At 48.8% G+C, this 16,296-nt stretch overlaps 1 protein-coding gene across 6 annotated transcripts in view; it reads left to right on the top strand.

The window, feature by feature from the left end:
• The first annotated feature begins 891 nt into the window (after positions 1 to 891).
• The window catches only part of AFF4 (ALF transcription elongation factor 4), a 51,291-nt gene continuing 35,886 nt past the window's right edge, over positions 892 to 16,296 (top strand). For 3 of the 6 annotated variants that reach the window (XR_008433568.1, XR_008433565.1, XM_053956275.1), the window contains exon 1: positions 892 to 995. The gene's annotated coding sequence lies outside the window, so the exon portion shown is untranslated. The other 3 variants (XR_008433566.1, XM_053956277.1, XR_008433567.1) reach the window with 3 other exon arrangements.

Below are 16,296 nucleotides of genomic sequence, written 5' to 3'. Positions count from 1 at the left end.
TCCCGCTCCCGCTTCCGATCCCGCTCCCGCTTCCGATCCCAATCTCGCTCCCAATCACGATCCCGATCCCGATCCCGATCCCAATCCCGCTCCCGCTCCCACTCCCGATCCCAATCCCAATCCCAATCCCGGTCCCGATCCCGCTCCCGATCCCAATCCCGGTCCCGATCCCGCTCCCGATCCCGCTCCCGATCCCGCTCCCGATCCCGATCCCAATCCCGCTCCCGCTCCCACTCCCGATCCCGCTCCCGCTCCCGGTCCCGATCCCAATTCCGCTCCCAATCACGATCCCGCTCCCGGTCCCGGTCCCGGTCCCGGTCCCGGTCCCGGTCCCGCTCCCGCTCCCGCTCCCAATCCCGCTCCCGATCCCAATCCCGGTCCCCCTCCCGCTCCCGGTCCCGATCCCAATCCCGCTCCCGCTCCCGCTCCCGATCCCAATCCTGATCCCGCTCCCGCTCCCGCTCCCGCTCCCGATCCCGCTCCCGCTCCCGCTCCCGCCGCCAGGGGGCGCTCCCCGCGCGCGGCCCCACGTGACTCTCCCGCCGCCGCGCGAGGGAGGCGGGGCCGGGCCCTCGCCACGCCCCTTACGCGCGCGCGCTCTCCCCGCCCGCCCGGGGGGGTGTCACGTGGTTTTCCCCGCGCGTCACGTGATCGGGGCGGCGGCGGCGCGCGGGGGCCGCCGGGAAGCGCCAGGCGGGACCGGGCCGGGATCGGGATCGGGACCGGGAGCGGGCCCAGCGCAGCCCCGGCCGAGCCGCGGTCCTGCCCGCGCCCTGCGAGCCGCCAGCCCGGCGCCGGCCCGCCATGGACCGCCGGGACCCCTACGGAGCGGCCGCCCGCTTGTGAGCCGCCCCCCCCCCCCCCCCCCATTCCCCCGGGCCGGGCCCGCCCCGCGCCCCCCGGCGCTCCGTGACTCCGGCGGCTCCTCGGGCCTCAGCGTTCGCCGGTGGCGGCAGCCAGGAGATGGTCCGGGCCTAGCGGAGCGGCCAGCGCAGGTGAGCGCGGCCCGGGCCGGGCCTCCCGCCGGCAGCGGGGCCGCGCCGCCCCCGCCCCGGGCACTCCCGGGACATCCCGGCCGGGCCCCGCGGCCGAACCGGCGGGATCGGGCGGCGCGGGCGCATCTCTCTCCCGCCGGGCAGCGCGGGTCTGCCCGCGTCGCGCCCCGCGGTGACACCGTGCGGAGGGCGGGGGTCCCTCCCGGCCGGCGCCGCCCGGGGCATTCCCCGGCACCGCGATTCGGGCCGGGCTCGGCGCCGCCGCGCTGCCCGCCCCGGTGATGGGTTTAACGCTGTTCCGGTAATTGACGTCAGGGCTTTGTTCCTTCCCCCTTGCTCGGGACGGCCGCGGGGCTCGGGGGGTGCCGGGCCCGGGCGGGTCCCGCTGCTGGAATCGCCCTCGGGCAGCGGCTGCCGAGGCTCGGGGGAGGCAGAGCCGGGCCCCGCAGCCCCGGAGCCGGCGGCCGGCTGTTATGTAAAGCCTCCTCCCCGGTGGGCTCACGCTGGACTTTGTAGAAGAGCAGTCGCTCAGCGTTCCTGCGCTCCGCGCTGACTTTTCCCCTTTTTTTTTTTTTTTTTTCCCCTTTTCCAATGAACAAAACAAAGCGAGAAGGCGTTGGAGGTGCATAGCCCGGTGTCGGTGCATCAGTGCTGTGTGTGTGGTTCTCTTCTGGACGCGAGCAGGTGGGGAGAGCTGAGTGCTCCTGCCCAAACCTCACCCAGAGCCCGGGCAGGTGCTGCCCAAATGGAAAAGGAGCCTGGAAAGGGGCGGCTGTGGAGCCTGCTGTGCCCCCAGCTCACCTCTCGCCTTCCTTCAGCCTTGTTTGATCATTTTCTCGGGAATGCTGGTGGTTTTAAACATCCCCGTGTTTCCAGCGATGGCAGCCAGGCCCCACCTGCCCCTGTGGGACTGAGCAGGCCCTGCCTCAGTGTCCCTGAGCTGGTTCTGCTCTGCTCTGTGTGTTTATTTGTCACCTGGGCTCCCTTCCAGCTGCTGATCTCTCAGGTGCGTTTCTAGTTCCTGGCATTCCTTTAAAACGACTGAATTCTTCTCTCAGGTCCCTGGCAAATGGGGATTTGCAGCCTGGGGTGGTTATTGCAAAACAGGGTCTAGTGAAGTGCTTTGCAGGAGTGCCTGTGCAGCTGATTGGTCCTTTCATGGCTCCTCTAATGAGGAAAACGTGATTAAACTCCCGGCCTCGAGGTGTGGGACAGCCCCGGTGTCACACTGGAGTTACTCAGTGGTTGGACTGGGACTGGGTTGGGTCTTGTTGGTCAGGAGCAAAAGGGAGAATTTCTCTTTTGGCATTATTAATATCTTGGCTTTGTTAGTGTGTCAGTTTTTGGCGTTTGCTGCCTCCTGCACAGTGTGTTTGCAGCTCTGTGTGAGAGCAGACTCTCCTGTGTCCAGGAGTGAGACAATCCTGGAATATCCTGAGCTGGAAGGGATCATCCAGCCCTGCCCAGCCCCAAAATCCCAGCCTGGGCATCCCTGGGAGCAGTGTCCCATTCCCTGGGGAGCCTGGGCAGTGCCAGCACCCTCTGGGGGAAGAACCTTTCCCAAAATCCAGCCTGGCTCAGCTCCAGCCCTTCCCTGGCTCCTGTCCCAGGAGCAGAGATTGGAGCTGTAGCCCCCAATGAGCTCTGACCTCAGGCTCCTCTTCTCCAGCAGAATAATCCCAATGCCCTCAGCAGCTCCTTCCCCATCCCCACGTCCCTTCTTTGGATGCTGTCAGCTTTTTATCTTTTTTATATTGTGGCAACCAAAAGTGCCCCCAGGATTCCAGTGCAGTTTAACAGCAATGAAGCAAAAGAGTGGATTTCAACTCTGATCTCAAAAGCTGTCTCATGTCCCTGATATTTCCTCTAAACATCTCTGCAGTTCTTGTTTTATGACTTTTCTCCTTGTCTCAAACACTGAGCGAGTGAGACTGAGCCCCTGGGGTCAGTTTTTGTGTGAGAAGCCACACAGCAACCCAGAAAAATAATTCATATTTATGTGCTTTGCATTCTTGCCAGTTCTAGTGACCTGGGCTTGATAACCCGTGATAAAACCCCAGTGAAATATGGCTTGGATTTCTAGGATGGTTTTTTTAGGCAGCTGGAATGTGCAGATGCTTTTGCAGGGTTACGACCCAGTTCTTTAAAGAGAAGATGCCACATTTCTGTCTGCACAAACCATGGACTTTGCTTCTTGGGGGCCTTGTGGATAAAGAGCTGCAGCAGGAATCTGTCCTGAGGTTGCAGCTGGCCCAGGGCAGGGTGGCATTTGCCACCAGTCGCTCCCGTGGCTGCTGGTGGGTGTGTGCTGCCCCGGTGTTTTCCAGCGTGGGTGCTCCCGTGTCGGATGTGACTAAGGACAGTCGTGACCTTACTGACTGAGCCAGCAGCCCTTGGCATCTTCTGCCTGGCACTCTGTGAGCAGGTGATGGTGGAACTGCTGTCACCGTGCCCCTCACTGCATTTCCAGGGCTTAGGACAGGTGCCAGAGCTGCTCGTGACCGCTCCCATGCCTCCCTCCCTTCCCTTCCTGCTCCTCCTCTCGCTTTGGGAGTTCTGTCATCGGCACTGCTCTCACCCTTTGCTCCAGAGCATCAGAAATTTGCAGCGTTGGGGGCGGAAATACTGAGAGTTGAGTCTGGAGAGCTGAGCCAGGAAAGCAGCACCTCTGCCATGGGCAGATTTGGGCACGCGGAGAGACCTTGAGCAGCTTCCAAGAGGCCACAGCGAGGCGTGTGCTGGGCTGGGAGGAGTATGAGTTGCAGTGTCGTGTTTGGAGTCCCCCTGTGCGACCACGTAGGAATAGTCTGGAGTTTTTGGTGACTGAGGTTTCTTTTCTGTGGCAATAATTGTTCTTGGCCACATAATTTCAGTTTGTTACTCACCTGTGGTTTGCTCCTTTCCTATTTCCTTTCTCTTGCTACTCTGTCACAGTTATCTTCAGCAGAGGCTCAGAAATAACTGCATTTGAGATTAGATACCTAAACTTAAATTAAATTAGATCCACAGAAGGAATCCTTCCCTGGCAAGCTGGGGCTGCCCCTGGATCCCTGGCAGTGCCCAAGGCCAGGCTGGACAGGGCTTGGAGCAGCCTGGGACAGTGGGAGGTGTCCCTGCCATGGCAGGGGTGGCACTGGAGGGGCTTTAAAGTCCCCTCTCACCAAGACCCCCCCTGTCCTTCTTCACCTTCAGTGTCTGCCTCAGAGTGTGTACCAAAACCAAAATGAGGTTGGTGTCACCTTCTCTGAACTGGGAGAACAGAACACCCCGAGCTGTGGGGAGATGGAGAGGCTGTAGGATGAAGAGGGAGTGTCTGGAAACGAGTCAAGAAACTTTAACAGATTACATTTAGCTAGAGCAGGGTTAGATGAATGTTAAATATCTTGCTAACTGTGTTAAACTAAGAAAATAAGCAATCAAGTTCATAGAATTGCAAAACTCAAGATGAAAGCACTTGTGTGGCAGTTACTCTTCTCTGGCAGGATGGTTCCTTCTCTGCAGTCACTAATGAGTAAGGAGATGCTCTGCAGCTCGTGAAATGACAGGGCTGCTGCCCCTGCTTGGGAAATCCAGCACAGCCCCTGCTCCTTCCTGTGGCCGAGGCGCTCCGAGCGCAGCCAGCCCCGAGTGCTGGAGCTGTGCTGCTCTCCCTGTGCCTCTGTCCTGCAGCAAATCCTCCTTTATTCTCTTTAGCTGCTTGCACTAGGTGCCCAGCTGAATGAGCACTTCCCAGTGTGGGGCAGTGCTGGTGCTCTCTGAGGTGGCCTGTGCTCAGAGCTCGGCGTGGCACCAATCCTTGGGGCCGGGCCAGCCCGGATGTGCCGGCCAAAATTCCACATTTCCTGGAGCTGGGAGCTCCTTGGCCTCGTGTCTCCTTCGGTGTCTGCCATCTCCCCAGGCTCTCACACTCTTACTGCTTCCCAAGTTGATTTCTGCAGCTCTGTGTTTCATAGCCCTCTTTTCTCCCCAGTGTTGGAGTTTTCCTTGGGTTGCCTTGTCTCTTGTTCTTACTCGGTTCATTAATTCCTGCTGAATGTAAAACCTGGGTTATGAACTGCCAGTAGCACCAGGTACCAGCAGGAAGAAAAATCTCCTTGTACTCCATACTGTACAAACCTGGAATAAGGGAAGTTCTTGCCCTGAAGTCTTGAACTAATTTTGTTCTGTTAACAGCTCATTAAGAGAAATCTTCCTGCTCATCTTTTTATGGAAAGCAGCACCTCATGAGGCAGCTCAGAGCCCCCTTTTACTGCTTGTTTCTTTCTTTTACAGTTCATCTTAGTTTTTATTCACGTCACAACATTTATCGATAAATTACTTGAACGTGCTGCTTTCATGTTTTATAATTAAGCAAATAGAGTGTACTTTTACTGATGTGTAATCCTGTAGTGATCATTTTTTCCAGGAGAGGTGTTTTATCATTCCATGTCTCTCCCTGTGGATAGATGTGCTCCCCTACAACCCCAAAGCAGTTTCTGAGTATTCCCAGTGCCAGGGAGCATGAAGAGGTAGGAGACCAGAGGCAGGATAAGTGTGCTTCTCCTCAGGGTGGTTGTTTCTGAAGGATTGATGTTCCCACATTATTTGCAGTTTCCAAAAGCAGCTTTAAGCTGTTTGTCCTTTGGGCTGGAAACTTCCCTCAGCTTTTCAGCTCGGTGGGTTCCTCGTGGAGGGGCAGAAATGAGCCCTGGGAGGGTTGGGGTTGTGCTCCTCCTGCAGCTCCTGGGGTGGCTCAGGGCTGGGAATGTCAGAAAAGGTCCCAAACCAAAGCGGATCCCAAACCTTTGAGCTTTTCCAACTCTGTAACCTTTGGTGGTAAACTGAGAGGGCAGCCAGGGTTTGGTGTCACTTTGTCACCTCCTGGAACTGGGGGCAGGCCTTGGTGCCTCACTGCAGTTGGGTCATGCTTTACTTTATTGACAGACATTTTCCAGTTTAAGAAGAAAAATAAAGGGTGTTTAATTTGCAGAACCAGACACTGGGAAAACAGTGTTTGTGATCAGTTACAAGTTAAACTCCTGAGACAGAGGAAACTGTTTCCACTTGTCCCTAGCTGGGATTCTAAGTTTCATGGAGGTAAATTGTTCCAGAGTAGATATTTCCCTCAACACTTGGTTCCTGTGGAAATTTCACGCCATTGAACAGTCATTCAGTTTTTCACTTCATTTTCCTTTGAAATTCCTATTGTTCACTTTCCCTGGTGTGATCCTGTTGAAGGGGTCTGATTTTAAATGAGTATTGGACACTTATATTGGTTATCTGCTGTATTTTTATATAAATTAGGCTTTAAAAACTGTGTGCTCCCTTGTATTTCCCCATTCCTGCTGACATGACTATAAAAGCTCAAACCTGACCATAATTGTCCAGCTTTGTGCATTCACATGGAGATTTTTTTGTTTCTGCATTTAATTTAATTTCCAAAAGACGTTAAAGAGATTGCAGTGATGGAAGTGCTTAAATGGTTTTAATCAGGCTTTGATGTGCACAAATCATTAAAGCGAGGAGGATGAAGAGATCAGAGTCCCCAGTTCCCTTTGTATGGCTGGGCTGCAGAGGAACTCATGGGAGCAGGAAGTGTTCAGGAAATCCCAAAGGCACAGGACAGGGGAAAACAGCCTCAAGCTGTGCCAGGAGAGCTTCAGGCTGGATATTGGGAAAATTCCTTCATGGAAAAGGCTGTCCAGCCTCCCACAGCTGCCCAGGGCAGGGCTGGAGTCCCCATCCCTGCCTGGCTTTAAATGTGGAGGTGGCAATTTCTGACTCGGGGCACTGGGAATGGTTGGACTCGAGGAACTTGGAAGGCTTTTCCAGCCTAAACAATTCCATAATTCTGTTTTCCCCACAGGGAAGGAGAACAGCAAACCAAAAAAAGCTACATCAAAATGGGAATTTGCTTTGTGTGATGTTCTGCGTTTCATGGGTAGAGGAATAACCACAGTTTCTGTGGAAAAAAGAATAATTTGAAAGATCTGCCAATGTAACTTTCCAGTGTTGCATTACAATTAACATAAGCATTTTCTTATTTAAAGATAATTTTAAAATTGTTTGGTCAAAATCCAGATTTGAAAACATTAAGATGGAAATTTCAGACAATTGAATATGAGAAACAGGTTGAAGAACTTGAAGGAGCATATTGTAACTTCAGCAAGTTGTCTTGTGCTTTGGTGTAAATAAAATGAACCTAATGGAAATTGCTGAGTGAAAAATGCTTGATTTTACAAAGATCTCCTAATATTATTGTATTTTTGTAATTTCAAGAGGCCTTGAAGCACAAAGATTGGCCAAGAGGAAGTTAAATGGATTGATGTACTGATATTTTCCATTTCTCCTGTGTTGTTTTTTTTTGGTTTTTTTTTTAATGTTCTGAGTTGTCCTCTATGGAGCAGAGCTTCCTGAGAGTTTGTTTGTGTGCTTTGAGGAGGTTTTTATATTTTGGAGTGAGGTGCTGTGTTTGTTTGACATTTCCCATTAAACCTTCCAGTTCTCCTCTGACTCTTACTGGTGTGGAGCTGCTGGAATCCCCCTGGTGTGGGTGAAAAGCACTCTGGCCACATGGAATATTGGTTTAAATTGCCTGCTGAAGTTTGGGATTTCTAGTTAATGAATTTATTTGAAAATTAATTAATTTAGCTTTAATTTAGCCTTCTGATGCTGATAGGATGAATTAAGATCATATTATAGCATTGATTTGCCATGGTGGAAACTGGTGTTTGGTGTGAAACAGCCTTGAAAAGATAAAGGGTGAAAAGGTTTTTCCTGGAGCAATTGCTTGTGCTGAAAGAGCTCCACTAATTATATTTAATGAGCAAAAAACACAAGTAAGGACTTTGCACTGTGACACATTCTTAGCCAATAATTACCAGAAATATGTTTTAATAGGAGAGAGTTTTAACAAGTAGTATTCACCTTAAATTTGTTAATCACTAATAACTTCCTAAAAAACGACTTTCTTAGGGTTTTTTCTTCAGTTTTTTTTTTTTCTTCAGCTTTCTCTTTTTTTTTTAGTGGAAAAAGTTGCATTATTTCCTGGCCACGTGAAGCAAGGTCCATGCTGAACTGGCATTCAGAAATGTTTTTGTTTGTTTTTTCTTATTTATTCAGAGGAATGTTCAAATTCATGATTTGCTGACAGATTGAAGCTCAAGATGGTCAGAAATGGGTGTGGTTTAATCTTCATTGCTATTTTAGACTATGAGATTTGGATCTCATTAGCTGCTCTTAATGGGCTGATTCCTTGCCATACAATTTATTTCACTGCATTATTCAATTTAAAAAAAAAATTATTATGTGTGACTCTCACTATAAATAGTGAATCATACCTTAAAAAAAAATAAATTTGAACTTGTGCTTAGAAGAATTGCATGAATTCTTCACCCCAGCTAGGGGTGCCCATCAGTGCCTGCTGAGCTGCAGCTGGTGTGCCCAGCACAGCCTGGGAGCTGTGGCAGTTCCCACCATGGAATTTCTGTGCCACTTGAGGCAGTTTGGGCTCTTCCAGAGACATTTCCAGGCTCCAGCTCTGACCCAGCTCGGGGTGAAGTGGCCTCTTGCATGAAGGGTTTTGAAACCCAAATGAATTTTGACTCAGCTTTTGCAATGGTTCTTGTGTTTGTCTTTAACTTCGTGCCGCAAAAAGCTGAATTTCTCCTTCTGGTGGCAAAACTCACCGAGTCTCCCTGGCTGGAAGTAAAATGTGTTGGTATAATTCTGTGTTTTGTAGTTTATTGTCTTTTGGTTTAGGGCCACATCCAGAAAAGTGCAAAAAGTTGTAAGAACTTTAGGGGAAAAAAACCCAAACATCATTATTTTGGGAAAATATGATGTCATTTACATGAAGAGAGTTTGTACAGCTAAATTAACATTTATTAACTCTTTTCCTGAGGTAAAAGATACCTCACTAAATGCCCTGTTACTCAGTAGGGACAGAAATGTGAATGTTTTTCTCAGTCTGCTCAGGGGGATTATAAAGTACAGGTGACATTTAGTAGGCAGGATGAAAAGTGAAAACTTTGCAACGTTTTAAGCAGTGTTTGTTTGGAAGCACAGCACATCAAAGCTGTGCCTTTCCTGCTGCATTTCAGCTTCCCTCTGTAGATAGTTCTGGGCCCTTCCTCTCGCTTCCAAATTTTTTTGCTCTGCCTGCAAATCTTAAATGCCCCTCTTCCCTAGGTTTTTCCAGAGTTTTAACTACTCTGTGCTCTCATCTTCAGCGTGTTGAAATTCTAAAAGAAAGTTGGAAGGTACCAGGAAGCATCCCAGATCTCAAAGCTGTCATGTTCTGACAACAGATTTTAGACAAGTAGGAAATGATGCTGAGTTTGGTGAACCCTTTGAGTACAAGTTAGGGCTGAAAACTGGGAGGGAAAACTTGTGTCCTCACTTCTCTGGTACTCAGAATTGTGGATTTTGTGAAATCTGTAAAGCAATCCTAGAACTGCTGCAGTGGGGAGCACTGGCTCTGTGAGAGTTCAAGCCACCACTTTTGAAAAGATACTGATAATAATGAATAGATGATAATGTAGAAAATATATTGTTGCTGACATGGACCCACCCCGGTGGTTTTGGTGCTTCCCCTGCAGTTGTTCTGGGAACAGCCTGGACACAGATTTCCCTTTGGGCCTCTCAGTTGTTCTGTGGCTCACCCCGAGTGGTTTCCCGTGGTTCTGGGGAGAGTGAAATCATTGAACAATGAAGTTTTTAATTCTGGTTGCTGTGCTGACCTGCTCCCCAGCATCCTCCTGCTCTTCCTCCGTCCCTCAGAAGCACGTTGCACAATTATTATCTCAAGCCCTGGTGTTCAGTTGAGTGGGGGATGCAGCACAGTGGGTGAGCCTCGGTCACGATGGGATGTCTGAGATAAATGTCTTGTGAGACAGTGCAGACGTGATCTTACACTGAGGCTGGAGGAAGTGACAGTTGAACCAGGGTAAAGTGTCTGATAAACTTTTCTCTCCTTTCTTTTTCTGTAGTTGAGATGGGAGAAGGATGTGAACCTTGAATGTGATTTTCCCTTTTGCCTTTTCACTGCTGGTTTAGATGGCACCTCATTAAAACCTTGTCTGCTGTTTCAAATCTTACAGAGAACAGATTTATCTGAGAGTTTCTGTCAAGTGAATACTTTCTTAATCCTACTGCCACAGAGTTCATAGCACTCAAATGTAATGATGTCTTCTGTGAAAGTAAATTATTGGGAGGAAGTCAGAATGATAATAGCCAGATTAATGTTAGATGTCTGAATAACTATTGCTTAATAAAATCTAAATGCCAATTGTCTTGGCTTCAAAGTTTAAGAAGATGAACATGTAGGCACAGGAATTGGGTTATTAAGTTTCTGCCCAATTAAAGGGCAGAAATTTGTTGGGAAACTGTGTTGGAATATGCTTTGGTTAGCCTGTGTGGACATGAAAGGATTGCATGTAAAAATGCTGAATTTGTGATGGTCCATCTTTGCACTGGGGGAATTAAAGACTCTCCCAGTGATGGAGAGTGGAAAACATGGGGAGGATGGCCTTGGCTGAGTGGGAGATGGAATTGGGCTGAAGTTGGCTGGGAAGAGATTTAACTGAGAAAGAAAAGAAAGAAAAGGTGGATGTCTGTCAGTCTGCACTGCTGGGCTGCTGCTGGGGTCATCTCCTCAGCTGTGGCTTCTCAGGGTAAGGAATTTCACTGCTTGGTTAAGAAAGCCCCCTGTTCCTCAGAGGAGATATTGCAGGATGAAGCAAATAGAAGTGCCGAGGCTTGGGAAGGCAAAGCTGAAATTCAGCTTTGCTGAGCAGCAGCAGCTTCACTTCCCTCTCCTGGCTCTGCTGGTTCTTGTGGCAGGAGCTCATTGAGGCTCCTGTGCCTTTTCTGACCTGGAGGCCTGACCTGGCCTTGGGCTAGGTGCAGAAAAGGACAATTTTAGTGGCTTTGTGGTCTCATGGTGTCAATCCCTGAGGTTCCTCTCCTCTGAGTCAGGGCTGGCACTGTGGGATCTGGGGTGTCCCCCGGGATGGAGCCTGGGGAGAGAGGGACGGTGGCTGGAGGAGTGACCCTCCCTCTGCTCCCTGGCCGAGGAGGGAGCAGGAAGGGAGCAGGGCTCTGTGCTGTCACTTGCTGGGCTTTCCTGTTCCTCTCCCATTCCTGAAGAGACAGGACAGAAAGGAGGGACTGATGTCCTTTGAGCAGCTCTGCTCCCTGTGAAGGAAAAGAGTTGGGAATTAATTTCTGTGTTCGTCAGGAAGGGGGGACCAGACGTTTTCCCTCCTGGGTAGTACTTCTGCACAAAAATGAGGCATTTAACATGTGTGGTTGTGCATTTTTAAGGTCCCTTGAGCGAATTGCATCAAACCAGTCTTGCAAATTCTCTGATATAAACAATTTTAAGCTGTTTTAATAGTATGATTTTAAAATGGACTTAAAAATGGTTTTAAATGAGCTGCACGGCAAGTGCTGAATTTAGAAATGTCCTCCTTGACTTGGCTTCTAAAATCCAGTTGCTGGGGTTCACTTTTACCTTACTTTGGCGGGGGATGTGGAACTGGATGATTTTTAAAGTCTCTTCCAACCCAAACTCCATTTCTCCCTTGCTTCTGTGTGCTGAATCTCATGTGTGATGAATGATGCACCCAGTTCTCATCTGGACTTGTTAAATGAAATATTACACTTACAGAGCCTCTTCCTAAAGGATCCCCAAGTCCTTTTCCAGTGGTTAGTGTTGAGTTACAAATGATCACTGTAATTCTTTTATCCACCATGGCTGTGTGTTGGCTTCTCAGGTGGAAGATGCTGACTGATCCTCAGGTAACCTGATATTTGAGGGATGAAGCTAAAACTCCAAAGCAGGATGTAATTACTTGCACCATCACTTGTCTGAGACGCTGGAATTAAGGCAGTGCTCCCCCAGAAGGTGCTGTGGAATTCTCTCAGCTAACGGTGGTGAAGGATTTGTGCTGCTTTGTCTGGGGAGCAGCACAAGTCCAGGCACATCGTGCTCGGTGGGGATTTCTGGGTGCTCCAGAGCTGAGTGGGAAGGAGAAGTGCCTGCAGCAAACTGCTGGCTCTGCCCTCCCTGGGAGTTCTTGTCAAACATTAACCAGACCTAGGCCAACTCACTTTTTTATTATTTTCATTTAAAGCTCTCCCACCCTCAGTATGTACAAAGGTGTTCCCAGACAGCTCTTGGGGCTCTTTATGTTCTCCCCGTTGAATGTGCAGTAGGAACTCCTGATGTGAAGGGTGGGACAAAGAATTTGTGTTTGTGTTGCAGGAATGAGAAACGTTTATGTTTCAGTTAGTGGTGAATCTGATTTATATTTGTATCATGTTACCAGTGCAATTGTATTTGAATTGTATTCCCAAGAGCTCTAATGAAACCTTGGAAAGAGGGAGATGGAGCTGTGCAAAAGTTCATTCTCATCAAAACAGCTGAGCAAGATGAGGGCTCAGGGTTTCCTGTGTTCACCTGTGCAGCCTCCCCCTGTGATTCCGAGTTCCTGGGATAGAATTTTGGGATCCTGGTGGTATCACAGCCTTTCCTTTGGCAGAGCAGGTCCCAAGTGCACCAGGAGCCATCCCAAAGCAAACCCCCCTCCCTTGGCATGGAGCCTTTGTGTCAGAAGGGGAGGGACAGAAACAGAAAACTTCATGCTTTTGAGAAGTTGTTTTTTTTTTTTTGCTCTGTCTGGACACATACAAAAACTACTTGAATTATGTGTAGACTCTTGTTTTCAGTTGTGTTCCTTATTTCAGTTATAAAACTCTGAAAGTGACTCTGCTGCTTCTATATTTGCACCGTCACAGTTATCCTCTAAACCTCTCCTGGGGAATCATCCTGTTTGTGCTTTTTTGGGCAAACCTGTATTGTTTTAGTAGGAAATGTTATATTTTTTGTGTTTTTCTTCTTCACCATCACATAGAACGTGGGAATTAAGATTTTATGTACACTTCTATAAGTTGCTCTTGGTGACACCAAGTCATGTTCCTCTTTGTGTGTTGTTGTTTTTGTGTTGATTTTGTTGTTGCAGGGCAATTATTTTTCAATATCTCCCTTTTTAAACAGCTCCTCTGGGAGTGTGTTTTATTAAAAGCTGACAGAGCAGCATTTTAGGCTCATGCACATGATTTCAGGGCAGGATTTGTGGTGATGCCCTACTTGATGCACAAGCTGGGAGAAGTGTCCTGTGCCAGCTCCTGAGATGCCCCTTGCCCGTGGTAAAAAGAATATTTAAAATAATCAACAGGCGTTTTTGGATGCAGCATTAAGGCAGCTTCAGGTATTCTTAAATGCCTTCTGAAAACATCATTCCTTGTTACAGGCAGCCTCTGCAGCTCTTTTTCCCCTTCCTTTTGAGAAAAAAGGATGAAATAATGGGAGCTGGGTGTGCCCCGCAGCTGGGCGTGCCCCACACGGCGCTGGGATCCTGCACGTTCCCTCTCAGCCTGTTTATCCTTCCTATCCTTCGCCAAAAGTTGTCAAACAAAATTGGGCTTTCAGGGCAGCCAATTAACCAATTAACTGTTTGATTCCTCTTGCTCACGAATCCCAATTGAGATTGAAGAAGGCCTGGAGTTACATGAGGGTGTCTTGAAGGAAGTGCAGGTGTTGTAAGCAGGCTTTGAAGGTGCACTGGTGGCTGGGTGAGGTGTGCTGGGGTCGGGTCCCTTTGGATGAGCTGCCTGTGGAGGGTTCCCTGCCTCTGCCTTTGATGGTTTTGCCTCACGGTGTCTGGGAAGATGAAGAGAAGCTGCTGGTGCTGAGCTGGAGCGAGGACTGGGGTGCCTGATGTGGTTCAGGGGGGTGAGAAGGGTTTGGCCCAGGTCCTCTTTCTTTTAACAGCTTTGCCAGGAAAACTCAGGCAGCGTGGGTGTGCTGGTTGGGGTTTATCTTTAGTCTGGAGTTGTGCTCCAAAAGCCCCAGAGCTGGGATGTGCCCCCTGCCCGGAGCTGAGGCAGTGGGAGGTGGGGAGCAGGAGAAGGCAGCACCAGCACTGCCAGTTCACACCCCAGGTTACACACCCCAGGTGATGATCTCTCAAACCAAAGGCATGCCCATGTTGCATTAGGGATGAACAGACATACCAGATGGGATTTAGGGAGAGGTTGGAAGGAGAAAGGAAAGCTGTGTCTGGTCTGGGGGATGCGGTGATGCTGGTGTTGATGTGCCTGGAGCAGCCTGGAATGGTGCTTCAGGAATACACACAGGGCAAGGCTGGGCCAGGAGTTTCTGTGGATTCCCTGCTGGATTTCCTGCTTGCTTTCAGCTCTTCCTCTTGAGCTGGAGCAGAGGCCTGAGATGTGAAAGGTTGGTGGTGCAGGGAAGTCCCAGACACAGGGACTGTTCAAAGTACAGTGGGACACACTGCAGGAGTGACTCAAACCAAGTAGAGTTCAACTTCCTAAAAATGGAAATACTCTGCTGTGCTTTAGGCCTGTTCTCTGGGTTTTTTTTTTTTTAATTTTTGAACTTCTCTTTTCCCAGATGTGGAAACTAAGATGACTTTGGCCCTTGCTGCAGGGACATTGTTCTGGCTCTCTCAGCCTGGCTCTGCTCTTCCTTCACATTTTACCTCAGGCCACCTGGGAAAAGGGGAATTTTAGCAGGATTATCTTGGCAGCATCAGGTACAAGACAACAAGTTCTTCATCTTCCACTTCCAGGGCTGTGCAGGGAGGAGCAGAGGTGCTGTTGTTGTTCCCAGAGGATGGGGTAGGAGTGGTGGGAGCAGTGCCTTTTAGTGGATACTAAAGGTTTGTTACAACTTCAGGTGGTCTGAGAACAGAACTCCTGCAGTTTCCTGCCTGCTGGAGTTAATTGCCAGTGATGCTGATCAGCAGGCAGGCCTTGGTCATCTGCCTTTCAAATACCTCTCCTTTCTTCTCCTGAGCATGGGAACATTTCCCTTCTGTAGGCTTGTGGCTGTGGAAGATGTGGGTGTGAGTGGGAAGCTGTCTGAAGTACAGAGCTGAGGAAGCCCCACGAACTTTCTCTATTTACACATTTCATGCTGGTGTGATTTTAATGGCCTTGTACACATTATAGGCACTTAAAATAGCTCTGTGTGGAGATTGGATGATTAGATACCAACAAGTCTAACTTGTATCACAGTCAAACTATTTGCTCTAATAAAAAATGTAAAAGAGTTAAAGCTAAACGAAATCCCCATACAGTCAAGGTGACTCCCCATGAGGGTGTTTATCATTTACTGTATTACAAAAGGCTGGGGAGGAGTGGTTAAAAGTGTCATTAAGTGGTGTCTTTCTGATGACTAATTTTACATTGACCTGGGCAGGTACAGCCAGATCAGCTCTGGGTTTGCCCCACTCAGATCTCAAGTGAATCTTTGTTGTAATGTTCCTTTTGTGTGGCAGTGTTGGTACAAATGTTGGTTTTTCTTCAGCTCTGAGAAGGAAGACGTTTCCTTCATAGGAAATGTTGATGCAATTTTAAAAGATGATGCTTATCTTTGTAAAAAATAGTGAAGGTCTTTGTAAATATTTAACCCTCTGTTTGGAAAACAGAGATGTAGCATTCTTTATTAATATTATAATATTCTGGATATATAGCTGTATGTAATTCGTGATCTTAGTGTATTGGGGAATGAACCACCCAGAGCCAGAGCATTCCTATTCCCTGCCTCAAAATTTGCCTTTAATGCTAAATGCCATGGACTCAGACTGTTCCACTTGGCTTTAACTGATCAGTGTCTATAATTAAAGCTGATATTTATCTGTGTTGAAATCCTACATATGTAACAAATTGGGCTGCAGTCTCAAGAATGAGCTTTTCAAGCCTCAAACTTCTAAAACACGTTTGTCATCGATGCCAGAATGATCCCAGGAGTTTGCTGGCCACATTCCAGTGCACAGGTCCCTCTCTCAGCCCTGGTGGCCACCTGTGGTTACAGAGTTCAGCAGATTACAGGAGAACTGGAGAAAAAAAAGTGATTTTTCACGTAAAATATAAGTTGTATTCATGGGTTTGGTATCAGCACAGAGTTGGGTTATGCCAGTGCTTGTACCTTGTTTGCAAGGCAGGGAGATAACAACAAACCTGGTGCCTTAGAAAGCATCAAAGATCTCAACTTCCACGCTGGGTTTGGTCTGCTTTGGGCAGCCTCTGGGATTTCTCTGCTTTCGGGGCAGTAGGCAGAGTAAAGCCAAATGGGGAAGAAAGGTAAGAGGCAAAAATGTTACTGAGGTGCAAAGAGTAATGTTTTAAAAACTGACTGATGGGTTGAAGTTTTCCTGTTGAGAATGCAATAGGTGGTTTTGCACAGCTTTCAGAGTCATGCTCTAGCAAGTCATTTATTATTTTTAATAAT

Source organism: Vidua chalybeata, chromosome 15 (assembly GCF_026979565.1).
Source record: "Vidua chalybeata isolate OUT-0048 chromosome 15, bVidCha1 merged haplotype, whole genome shotgun sequence".
In the NCBI taxonomy this organism is placed as follows: Eukaryota; Metazoa; Chordata; class Aves; order Passeriformes; family Viduidae; genus Vidua; species Vidua chalybeata.
This window is presented reverse-complemented; position numbering and strand designations above follow the sequence as displayed.